The sequence below is a fragment of the Aptenodytes patagonicus genome, chromosome 1 (genome assembly GCF_965638725.1).
Source record: "Aptenodytes patagonicus chromosome 1, bAptPat1.pri.cur, whole genome shotgun sequence".
NCBI classification, from domain to species: domain Eukaryota; kingdom Metazoa; phylum Chordata; class Aves; order Sphenisciformes; family Spheniscidae; genus Aptenodytes; species Aptenodytes patagonicus.
Genome location: NC_134949.1, coordinates 152,167,995 through 152,180,211, shown reverse-complemented (window position 1 = coordinate 152,180,211; position 12,217 = coordinate 152,167,995). Strand labels below are relative to the sequence as shown.

At 38.9% G+C, this 12,217-nt stretch overlaps 1 protein-coding gene across 1 annotated transcript in view; it reads right to left on the bottom strand.

Annotated features, from left to right (window-relative positions):
- Positions 1-12,217, bottom strand: part of GABRB3 (gamma-aminobutyric acid type A receptor subunit beta3) — a 153,644-nt gene that overhangs the window by 125,272 nt on the left and 16,155 nt on the right. Inside the window, exon 2 of the mRNA XM_076358934.1 lies at positions 4,664-4,711. The gene's annotated coding sequence lies outside the window, so the exon portion shown is untranslated. The remainder of the gene's footprint in view (positions 1-4,663; positions 4,712-12,217) is intronic.

Below are 12,217 nucleotides of genomic sequence, written 5' to 3'. Positions count from 1 at the left end.
CTGATGGGGCAAGGAAGTAGTTAGGGGGTTATGGAGCATTTGTTCCTTGGGACTTTGGATTCAATTAGGCTTAGCAGTAACTGAAAGACGTTAAAAATTACAAATTATCAATTAATTTCATGAAAGGCAAAAATCATCTCGACTTCTCAGTGATACGGCATTTACAGTGAAAATGGCACGTGGGGTTTTGTCCGCAGGAAAGACTCGGAACAGAGCTTCTGTGGCAACGGTCTGGAGGGTAAGACCCTGCAAAGCCCTGCACAGTGCAGAGCATTTAAGGAAATAATAGAAGCAAAGACTTTTGGGGAGCTATTTAATGTGGCCAACAGGAAAAAAATGGGCACAGAAATAGACTCCTTGTCCTGCCCCAAAATTCACCACCCTGACTTTTCTCCTGGAATTAGGCTCCTAAATGTCTCCTTTCAAAAAGCGAACAGGTTATTTCAAGGCATGGCAGGAAGGAGTCTGGGCACTTTTATTCAACTAAAGCAAAGCCCCCAGCCAGAACCTGCAGGTTCTCCATCCAAGAAAATCCCAAGGATGTATTTCCTGAGATCAGCCCAGACTACAGGACCTCGGGGTAAGGTTTTCATCTCTGTTTGAAATGTTCCACTTTTCAGCAAATAGCTAAGTAGGGGAGAGAGGGAAAGAGTTAACGTGACTCTGTGGCCTAGTGGTTTGGCTTTTATCTATGAAGTACTGTTATTTCATAAATAATCCAGTAAATCATGAATTAATTACTGGATAAAATAAATCAACGTTCAGTGGTGTAAGGAACGGAACCCGATTCTCTGCTCCCCTTAGGTGCCTTCGTCACTGCTCACTCTCACTCTTGCTCTTTTTCCAACATACAGTCTTTCTGTCCCAGTAAAATTATCCCTGTAAAAGATGAGACTTCAAATGTTGTAGTTCAGGGGCTAAAATTCATCACCGTTTCTACTACTTTGGTGAATGTTCCAGCCTCCGGGCCACTGGACAGTTAAGATCTATGCTCCCGATCAAATTTCGTTCAGTAAGGTAAGCATAGCGATATTCTTTTCTTCCTTAGCATTGCCAATATTGGTAAAGGCCACTTCAAACATGGCTAAGTCTAAACTGCAAAGGCAAGCATTATGTGGGAAGGAGCAAAAGGACTGTCCTTGGGCCGATGCAAATACGTGTGGAAGAATACACCTGCCAAGCCTACACGTGAAAGAAGTCCTTGGGGTGAGTGGGGTTACAACGGATTCATCAGCTATGTCTGGGTTAGCAAGCACCGAGGCTGGTCTGTAGAGCAAAACTGCTGTTGCTGAGGACCTGATATCCACACCATACACATTTTGTTTTGGGGGTTTTTTTCCCTTAGGAAAAGTTCTAATCTGGTCCCATAGGCCAGATGCTCATTAGCAGTTGGACCACATTCAGTGTAATGCTGGGGTGCATTTTCCACCTTAGTTTTGTATCAAAGGAGTCGAGTTTGTGTACTGTGAGACTTCTCTGAGATGTGAACCAAAGCACAGTAAGTGGGAATGATCGAATGATCAAATGATTCACTTCACAAGCACAGTCCTGATCTGCACTGAAATGCTATGTAGATGTACCCATCATCTCCTTTCAGAAGGAGCTGGAACAGAGCACACTCAGCCTTTGTTAAAGGACAGAAATTGTTGAAGGCAGTGGGAGTGGAATGAGGAGCCACTCAAAATTTTGGAACAAATTCCAGTTTTCTTCATCATTGTCAGTACTAATGGAGATACAGAAGAGGAGGCAATGACGGGAAGGCTAGAGAAGAGGAGAGGTCTGCTCACAACTGATGCATTTGCAGTACTACCACTATCAGTCACCAGACTGTAGGAGAAAGACTGGCTTGAGAATCAGGGAAGAAATGTTTGATCACACCACGCAATACATCACTGAGCTCTTGCACTGGGAAGTTGTACTGAGGGTTTACCCGACAAAATGAACACAACCCAACTTACTCGCTGAGGTCAGAATCACCTATCGGAACGTTTTCTTTTTTCATTTTCCTCTGCCTTGTCTGTCATTTAACTGATTTTGACAAAGATCCAGTCTTATCCTGAAGCAAACTGCAATCACAGAGGGTTCAGAGATACAAAAGAGAGAGAGAGAGAAACTAAAAAAAAGTGGGAAGAATTGCTGCTACAGCTGAAGTGGTATCTTCTGAGGAACGCAGGACATTAATCTTACTAGGCTGAGACCCATGCTGCTGCTTACCTATTCTGCCTTGCAGCAATTTTAATAGCCTGCTGGTTTAACTTGCTGAGAAGGTGTAATTAATAAAACAGGCTGGGAAAAAATCCACAAGAAAATTTTCAACTCTTTTTTTTTCTCCCAAGCCTGACTTCTTTTTTACTTTATGAACTCAGAAGTTGAGGACCATTTTTTCCAAAGTACCATTGAACGGGAACTTCGTATTTCCTTCAGAAAGCTCAACTTTCTTACTTTCTGTCCTACAGTATCTCAGCAGAAGTAGAGTTTTGGAGTGACAGGAGGATGCTGTAGAGTAGATATGCAGCATCAGGACTTAGGGAATACTCTGCGCTTTGACAGTTTCATACGCTGTGTTTTGCCTGTTCAGATAATGAGCAGTGGTTGTTGGACATACTATGCGAGGAAAACAATATTATATTTATCTACTATGTATATTTATCAGAAAGCATATGTAATATTTGCAGATGTTGAGTAATACTCAACCATTTATGCTGAGCTTATAACTGACAACGAGTTTATACTCACTGTCCCCATTTCTGTCAGGCAGATTGCAAACAGCATTGCATGAATCCGTTTGCTTTCGTTGCATAATTTGCTGGTTTTCATTTAATTGTATGGAAATATTAACGTTGTTATGTTAACGGTTCTGATGTAGTGGAGATCTGAATGTTTCAGTGGGCCACATAAAGAATAAGGTATTAATCAATATGAGTAATGGGGACAAATTTGCCTTTAATAAGAGGCTTGACCCAAATTGTTTTGAACTGTTGTTTAATTTTCAAATGGTTATTTTTCTTCATATTCAAGAAAATAGAACAAAAATTTGCATTATCTGAATGAATTTAATAGAGTATTCCTGCAATATTCCACTCCTTATGCGGCAAAACCTCTAGATTATGCACATAATGAGTCAGACACATCAAAATAAAAATCCATTGACACTTTGACAGAGGAAGAAATAATCAAGGCTCTTTATAACTCACATTTTTTCATCATAAAGATTAATGATTATGCACTGAAATAACACAAATACATTAGAGAAGCCTGTGGCCCTTTAGAAGTACTATTCTTTAAGTCTTTGTCCTGATGAAAACACAGTCTGTGTTTAGAAAAACAGACAAGTGACTGAGTTATGATTTTTTTTTTTACTGTAACTGCAGTTGAGGAAGAGCTATTTTACATAGGACTTCTTTGTTAAGAGTTTTCATCTAAATCCCTCTGTCAGGAGCACATTATTCTTAACAAAACAGTATGCAGCGGTTACCTTTTGTCTTTAAGGTTAGATAAAAATAGAAGGATGTAGCCCATTTCTTTGTGTTTTCACATTTATCAATAACTTTATGAGTCTCATTTGTGATAATTATTGTTTATGCAATTTTTTACTACAGCAGCCAGAATTCCAAGTCAAGACCCAAGCCTCATTGTGCAGGAGATTATACGGAGTGAAGAAGACAAGCGCAAGTTTTTTGAATTGCTTGTATTTAGTGCTATGTATATTTAAAGGAAGATCAAGTCAGGATCCTAACTGATGTGTCTGTATAAGGACTAGCTAAAACACCAAGAGATGTTGGTTCCTGACATTTTCATCCAAATGTCCCTTTGAATTTTAACGGTGGAAAAGTAGAAAGACAAAGAATAAACACTGGGGGGAAAAAAGAAAGCCATTTATACATGCAAACACTCCCACATAAAACAGGATAAGCAATGAGAAGGAAGTGCAGTGAAATGATTTGGCATCAATCCTGATTTGCTAAGTTAGGAAGAATTCTGGAAGTGATAATCCAGGGTAACAAAGAAAAAGCTATGGGTAGAATAAAGTGAAAGTGATGTATGTCTTGCTCTTATCCTTTGAGTAGGTTTTTTACTTGTGCTAAGGAGTGCCCTTAAGAGGAAACAGTCCATGAAGGATGAGGGGAAAGGAAACGCTTCAGAGTGTGGGGAGTGTGGAGGTGTGTTTATATAGAGGCTGTATCCACAGCCGTGCACTGCCAAGACCCAGTGCCCTGCTGGTGGAAGTGCCTCTTAGTCCTTTTAATTGCATCCTCTTTTCCCAAGGCTGTGCCAGCTAGCCCTTCGCTCTCATTCCCCAAACACTGGCATCGGAAGCAGCCACGGTTAAGCTCATGATACACAGATCAGGATTGTGGGCCTTATTCCATCTGTGGAATATCACGTAAATTAAGCTGGCTGTGTCACTCCATTTCTTTGTCATATGCACTGTATACAAAGGGAAATCACTATATATAAAGAGGAATAATTTTTAGGCAGATACAGAATTTTGTGTACGATGATCTGAAATATTTGTCATTGTGCCTTAATATGAAGATTACTTTGAGGCTCAGGAAAAAAAATATTTTTAAATAAATGTTAATAATAATTTTTAACATTTTAAAGGGTTAACATTCCATTTACAGATAATAATCACATTTTCAAAGTACTTTTTGTTACTCACCTTGTGTCATAAATTGCGTATAGTTTTTTGTGTTCTTCAACTGCATTCCTAAAAAGAGAGAAAGAGAATATCATTTGCATGCCCTGTGTCCATTACCAAAACAAAACATAGTTTAGGGCCTTGAAGGTTTTCAGACCATCATTGTAGAATCTAGGGATGGGGGAAAAAAATCTATAAATTGACTTGTTCAACCCCTGACATGACAAGATTGTAATAATCTTTTGGAAATTGTCTAAGTGGGTTTTTAATTATAGATCCATGACTCTGTTGCCAAGAAATGAAAAAGGAAAAAAATAGTCACTGCTTTTGTGAAAAACACAATGCAACAATATGGTTTCCATAGAGCTATGTGAATAATTTTCAGAAATGGTTTCTAATTGATCCAGATGAATGTTACCCAATTCAGTTATTTCATCACTTTTTTATAAGCCAAACTAAAAAAATACAATGAAGTCTAATGCAATGTATTCAACGTAAAATGAAATACTTTATCTCTGATGTTTTGAATACTTTTATGTGTGTTTAAACATTGAGGTTCATATAAAAAAGGCATATTGAAAATTTGAAGCTTAAGTCTATATTTTTGAGCTTTTTCAGTTGAAATCCATGTGACTTTAAAGAATACATTTTGCATTTTTTAACTAGAAAAAAGAGATTTTTACCTGAAATTTTTTGTTGGACGGTTTCAGAACAGGTGGGAACAAAGGACTCTTCTGAAATAGTGCTACTGATTTAAGAAAGAGCAAGAGGAGATGTTGTCTGAAATGTGTTGGCTTTGCTGGAATCAGCAATAAAATATAAGTTTTAGCTACGTAGTTTCTGAGAAGGCGTGATGAATGTAAGGGGCACTCCATAATGAGTATTGATTTGTATCTTACAGTCTGATTTATGTCTCTGTGCATTACTTTACCTGTCTGCTTAGAGATGTTAAAGAGAAGCAACTAAAAGCATGGGGTAAATGATCCTGAGTTTGAATGCATTAAGCTCCACTTACATGGGAAAGGTACATCACAGAATCGTAGAATCATAGAATCGTTTAGGTTGTAAAAGACCTTTAAGATCTTCGAGATCCCGGGTTTGGTCCCTGTTCCTGGAGTGGTTATGCATTTTACATTAAATATGCACTGGCTAAAGGATGTTAACAGCTGAGTATTGTGGATGCCCAACTCCCTTGTGCACTGGGTAGGGAGATGTGGGGCCTCTCTCATGTCTTGGATCCCCTTGAAATAGCCAGCCATCTAAAACAGAACTGGTAGGGCTGGGTAGGGCTCAGGTTAGATGCCACCATCTAGCCCATTTAAGATGCCCTGAGTTACCTGGGACACTGCACAGAGCTGCCAGTTACAACACAGGACCTATGCAATACCCACGCTCTACTGGAGACGTAACTGGAGTCCAAGGGAGATACCTTGGAGCATCCCAATGGCTCAGGATGCTTGTGTATGGGAACTGGGCTGAGCCTCTCAGGTCAGATTCCACCCAAGAGAAGGATCCCCAGCTTTCTATGCATACGCTCCATCAACTGAGTTGACTAGATCTCTGTTGACATAATGGGGGTACCCAGTTCTCATGTAGACACCTACATCTAATCTTCAGATGAATGCTACTCCAAACTTCACAATGCCTTATGTTCTTTTGATAGTTCTAGGCATCCGGATTCACAAGTCACGTTGCTCTGGATTTAAAGATCATAGTATGGCATGCCTGCAACCACACCCGAGCATGCTATTTTGTGGTTTGATTGATATTCTCAAGTACAGTTTTGTCTAGTGTCCACACTTCTTAATTGTCTGGTCCACCGTGACTCAGTATAGGCTTGGGGTAATTTCTTGAACTCAGCAAAGGAGAGAGGAGAGGAGGAAGAGCAGAGAAGGGGCATCTGAAGCCTCAACACTGACCCAAATATATCCCCTGATTATAGTCACGTATCTCATATTGGTAGAGTCACATGGTCAACACTGAGACGAGGACATGGCTGGGCTCTTTTCTGAAGTACACATGGCCGCTTGCTGCAAGGTATTGGAGCAAGCACTCTACATTTGCAGAGGCTGGATACAGAGAGTCAGGGAGCATGCTCAGCCTTTGTCTTCCTTTAGGACTATGCTCCCAAACATAGCCAATGATACCTGAGAGACAGAGTCAGCTCACCCTGTAACTGTGACAACTGGCACGGGATTTATAGCAAATTAGCTACGGGTGGAAGAGGGCGCCACATCTAAAAGAACATGTACAATATAGATGGAATAACTATCTGTTTTCAATCCCCTTACCTAAATATATGCATACCCATATGATAAAAGGAAACTTGCATTAACAGTTTCTGTTAATATATTTATTAAAATTTTCAAAAGAGTGCAAACCATCTTGTATGGCCACCTTGTGTTTATAACTTTTGACATCCATCAGCAAAAATGCCAGTGGCAGGATAGAATTAACTTAGCTTCTTTTTTGGAAGAGAGATGATAACAGCAAAGGAAGATCAGGAAAACACTTAGGCAAATGTAACAGGAAAGAATCAAATTTCATCTTTTAAATGTTGAAGTTAGTTTCACAATGGGCTTTTATTCAGGTTGATAATGCACTCCGTTTTTTTCTTCTCTTACAAAAATGTAGACACATCTTGATGTTGAAATTCTCTTATTCAGCAGACTGGTAAAATCCTTTGGTCACTGCATTGAAAAGTGCCTTCTTGTGAATGACGAGTAAATGGAGTTCATCTCTTACAGAAGTCTCCTACTGCTGCTGTCTGCCTGGCACCAATAGAAGACATGCTTCTGAAAGTATTGCAAAAGTAATTCCCCCATCACAAAAGCGCCACATTAAAAGTACTTGTATTAAAAGCACTTTGTTGTATATGAATATCATTATATAATTGATTATTCCCATTAAAATGCTTTGCATTCTTATCACAACTTTAATAAAAGAACAAAACTGCTTTGAATATTATAGATACACTTGCCTAGAGCCACTATTAAGCAGAGAGGCTCTGTGTGCAGCCAGGCAGTCGTTGATGGTAAATCAAATGGAGGGCATATGGTTTCAGTATTGCTGCTGGTGGAGTTTTTGTTGCTAGAAAGAGCTAATGTTTTGCATTTAGGATTATTAAAGTAACAAAAATAGTAACTCGTATTTTCGCCTTTTTTTTCCCCCTAGCTCTCTTGAAGGCTTACTCAACATAACAGAGGATAACATACCATGAACAACCCATACAACCCTGAACCGCAAAATAAGAACTTTGTGTGCTTTTTTAAAGCCTGCGCAATTTCTGGATGATACCATGACTCAGAATGTCTCTGGTTGGGGTTCCTCCTTGCTGATATAAGCATCAGAAATTAAATGTGTAAGTCTGAGCCAGTTACCATAGGCTACTTTAATAATTACGGCAGGGCGGGGGCGAAGCGAGTCCAAAGACTGAAAGAAACTCCAAAAGCTGAAAAAGACTAAACTAGTGTAGATGAATCACTCTCCAGAAGTACCTAATAGCTATGAACATAGCCTATACCTAGCTAGACGCCTAACTTTTGGGTATGTAATATTGCATAAGATAAATGTCATCCATGGTGATTTAATGGGGAGAAAGGCTAGATCTCTTTTGGTACATTGAGCATATTGCCCTCCAAAAGCTTCTCAGACCAAAATGTCCTATGTGTCTTTAGGTTGGAGCTCCATGAAGAGTATCTCTGCTAATGCAAAGTGGACAGCAAAGAAACAGGAAAGCTGTTAAGTTAGTACTATATTTCTGGAATTGCTAGTCTTTTAACTAAATGGAAGTTAAATATTAAACATTGATCATCACTTTGTGTCACACATTTAAATCCTACAGGATCATGTAAAAGCAGAAATTAAGTTAAATATCATATTCGTTTGACAATAGTCTTTAGGAGGGTGAAATGTAATAGCCCTTTCTGGATTAAGGCCAGGACACAAAGCAATGCTAGTGAATCACAGAATGCTTAACAAGCACTCTTGGTGTTATGTATCTAACAAAATGATTCAGCATGAAAATATAGATACAAAGGCTAATATTTAGCTTGGAAGATAATGCTAACAATAAGAAAGTGAGATATTTCAGCTTCAGATTCTGAAAGCATCTGAACATGGAATGCCACTATTGAGAAAAAATACTTTCTTTGTCTCCTCTGGAAAGAAGTCTGTACACCTCACACAAGCCATTTACAAACAGGAAGAAAAACAAACGTGATGCTAAACTCCTTCCCCACAGGCTTGGAGAATGCACACCTTACTATATTTGAGCCTTTTTCATTTCGAAGTGAAGAAAATACTTTTGTTGATTGACGCAGCATACACAATAGAGACCAAATTAAGCCCATACTACATGGCTTTGGGGCAATAACTATTAGTTATAACAGCTAGATGCAAAACCTCAATGTAAACCTTCCTGGAACAGCTGCCTCTGGGCTTCTACCTTAGGATTGCTCAACCCACCTTGCAAACCGCCCCTCCAGAAACTCAGAAGCAGTGAGGCACCCACACCAATGAGTGAATAAAATCTACTTTCCCTTTTCCTAGGAGGTTCAACCCATGCTAACCAGGTTAGGTATTCAAGGGCATCATCGTCACACAGCGTGACAGGCACTAAGGAATTATTTTTAGCACCTAGAAGCCTATCAAGAAAAGTAAGAAAGTACAGACTGAAATGCCAAATGCAAAAATGGGAAACTGTGTTTAAAACTCCCAGGATATTATAGACACAGTTATTGAATTACCATTGTAGATCTGCTGAAACCTCAGTAAGCAGCAGACGATGGAGGTTTCTGCTATAAATATGAGATTCACATAGCTATCTCTTATTTTTTAAAGTACAAATTAAGTGGATGCAAGCCAAGTTTTCATAAATAATGCCAAAAATGTTTATGTATGAGAAGCTTAAACTATGTGGCTCTAGCTGAAATAAATGTTTCTGTGAACATGATTTTAAACATGATTTATTCAAATGTTATGTTAAGTAAGCATTCAATATGCTTTTATGTAATGCTGATGCCCAAGTTACATGTAATTATGATGACATTATAGCATCCTTGATCTTCCATAACCTCTCTAGAAATTCATTTTTCCCAGCATCAAGCTCCACAAAGAGTATGGAAGTGACAATGTCACATAGTATAAACAGTTACCAGAACAATACTTTTCAGGTCCAATTCTATGAGGGCTAGCCAGTCTTGACTCCTTTTGACATCAGCCAGAGCTGGAAAGCTTAGCATTGCTCAGAAACATGCCAATGAATTAGCAAGTCTACAAACCTGTTCATCAGCATTTAAGAGCAAGGTAGGAAGGATGAAGTGAGAATATGTTGAGACATAGACACCTGTTTACTCACATTTTAAACCACTGATATTCTTGAAGGTGTCTAGTTCTAGTTCAGATCCAGTAGGTTTTATACCATTATTTTAGTCCACAGAATTTCTTTTCTTTTTCTTTTTAATGCATTCTATTTCCAGCGGTGCATTAATTTGCCATTATCCTTACAGTAAAGATCTCAGAGTCACTGCAGATAGTCCAGTGAAGGTCCCAGCTCCATGCTCAGCAGAGGTCAAAAAGGTAAACAACTGCTAAGAACAACCAGGGAATTAATAGAACAAAACAGGATCCATACAGTGTTGTAGAAATCTGCGGTCTACCCACATCCTGTAAACTTCATGCAGGTCTCTTCCATCTCAAAGAGCTTGAGAGCTAGATAAAGGTACAGGAAAGAGCTACAGGGATGGTTAGAAGTATGAAATGGCATTGGTAGGAAGAAAGAGACTTAGGCTGAGACTCTCAAGTCTGGAAAGCAGATGAGGAAGGAGAGATAGCACAGAATGTGAAGTCATAGACTGCCTAAATGATTTTTTGTTATTGCTCATACTATAAAAAACAAAGGAGCACTCTCATGATCAGGCGGTTGGTTTAAAGCAAGCAATATGAAGTCCTTTTTCACACAATGCATAATTAAATTGTGGAGCTCCTTGCCAGAGGAAGCTGTGGAGGCCAAAGTTATAAATGGGCTCAAAAATCCATTAGACAAATGCATGAAAAGGAGCTCCATCAATGGCTATGAAAATCAATGTTGTGAATGCACCCTCTGGCTGAGGAAGTCCATAAACTTCAGATTGCTTGAAACGGAAAGGTTATACCTGAGGAAGAATTACTTTCTATCTGTCCTGTTTCTTATGCTCCTCCCAAAGTATGTGCTACTGCCCATTGCCAGAGGCAGGACAGCAAACTAGATGCAACTTTGGCTTAACTCAGTATGGGAATTTTTATGTTCAATGTGATCAGAAATACATATTTCTGGTTTACTGTGACCCAGCACTAAGACAATTTTCAGATCTTAAACTGACCTGTTGCTTTCATTACTATACTCTCCACAAATAAACCACTGATTTTGCTTCTCTTCCTTCAGAAATTCAGTTGCCTATTTTTATTTCTGTTCTTCCATTCCCTGAAGCACTTGCATACATGCCAGGGTGATAAAAAGTTTGCCAGTGTTCCTTTCAACCCGCCCGAGCTATTGGAGTGCTGTTGTAAAACACGTGCATTTTTTTTTCAGAAAGAAAAACTTTCAGATGCAGCTAGTGCTCATAAAATCTTGTAGAAGAAAACTCTTTACACTTTCACAGACCAGAATATATGTTCGACAAGAGTATCCGTATTATAAAAGACATGAGATCTACTTCTTGGTACAAGGATTGTGCACCTTTAATGTATATTGGAGTGCATTTCAATTTTGGTGGCAGGAGAAATTATGAATTAGAATGAAGCCTACTTTCTCAGACTCCTCAATTTCTTTTTATTCTTTTAAGTATTTTTTCATTTTCAGAATGAAAGTTAATAGTCTGGGTAAAATAAAAATTAATTCATGAAGAATAGTTGATGTCACTTCTGAAAGGCTCATGACTGAAAAGGCCAGCTCCTCACGGAGGGATTTAGGTTTTCCATGCAAAGTTACACGGGAGGCAGAAGAGAGCCTTGAGTTCTCATCCTGGCATCCTAGTGGGCATTGGATATGTTATTCAATGACCTGTATTACAAAATGCAGAGGTCACCTTGACCCAACATTGTGACAGTTCTGAATGAGAGTAGGTGTCGCTAACATGCTCTGTGCTGAACTCAGTGCTGTTGTGTAATAGCCATGCCAATGAGCACATCTATTTGACAGGGCCCATTAGGTACCCCTCAGGTACTTTTACTGCAAAAATTTACGGTGCCCTTGGTCTCCAAAGAAGTTAGGGTTTCTGTGGATCGTTCCTTGGATTTTGTAGGCACCCACAGAAAACAAAAAAATACTTTCTTTTGTTTTGTTTAAAAAATAATACTCTGGGAAAAAAAACTAAGAGAAGGCATTTCCATGAAATACTCAAGTATTTCAGTTATTTGAAAAAATATCACGAGGAAGAATAATTTCTTGATCCATTCTAAGCCTCATTGTGAGTGTACATATTGTTATACACAAATACATAAAATAGGGTTAGGAATCCCCCCCCCACACCCGACTGCCTACTTGTACAGACAAAACTAGTCTCCAAATTGTGCATGGAAGAACAATTTTAAGAC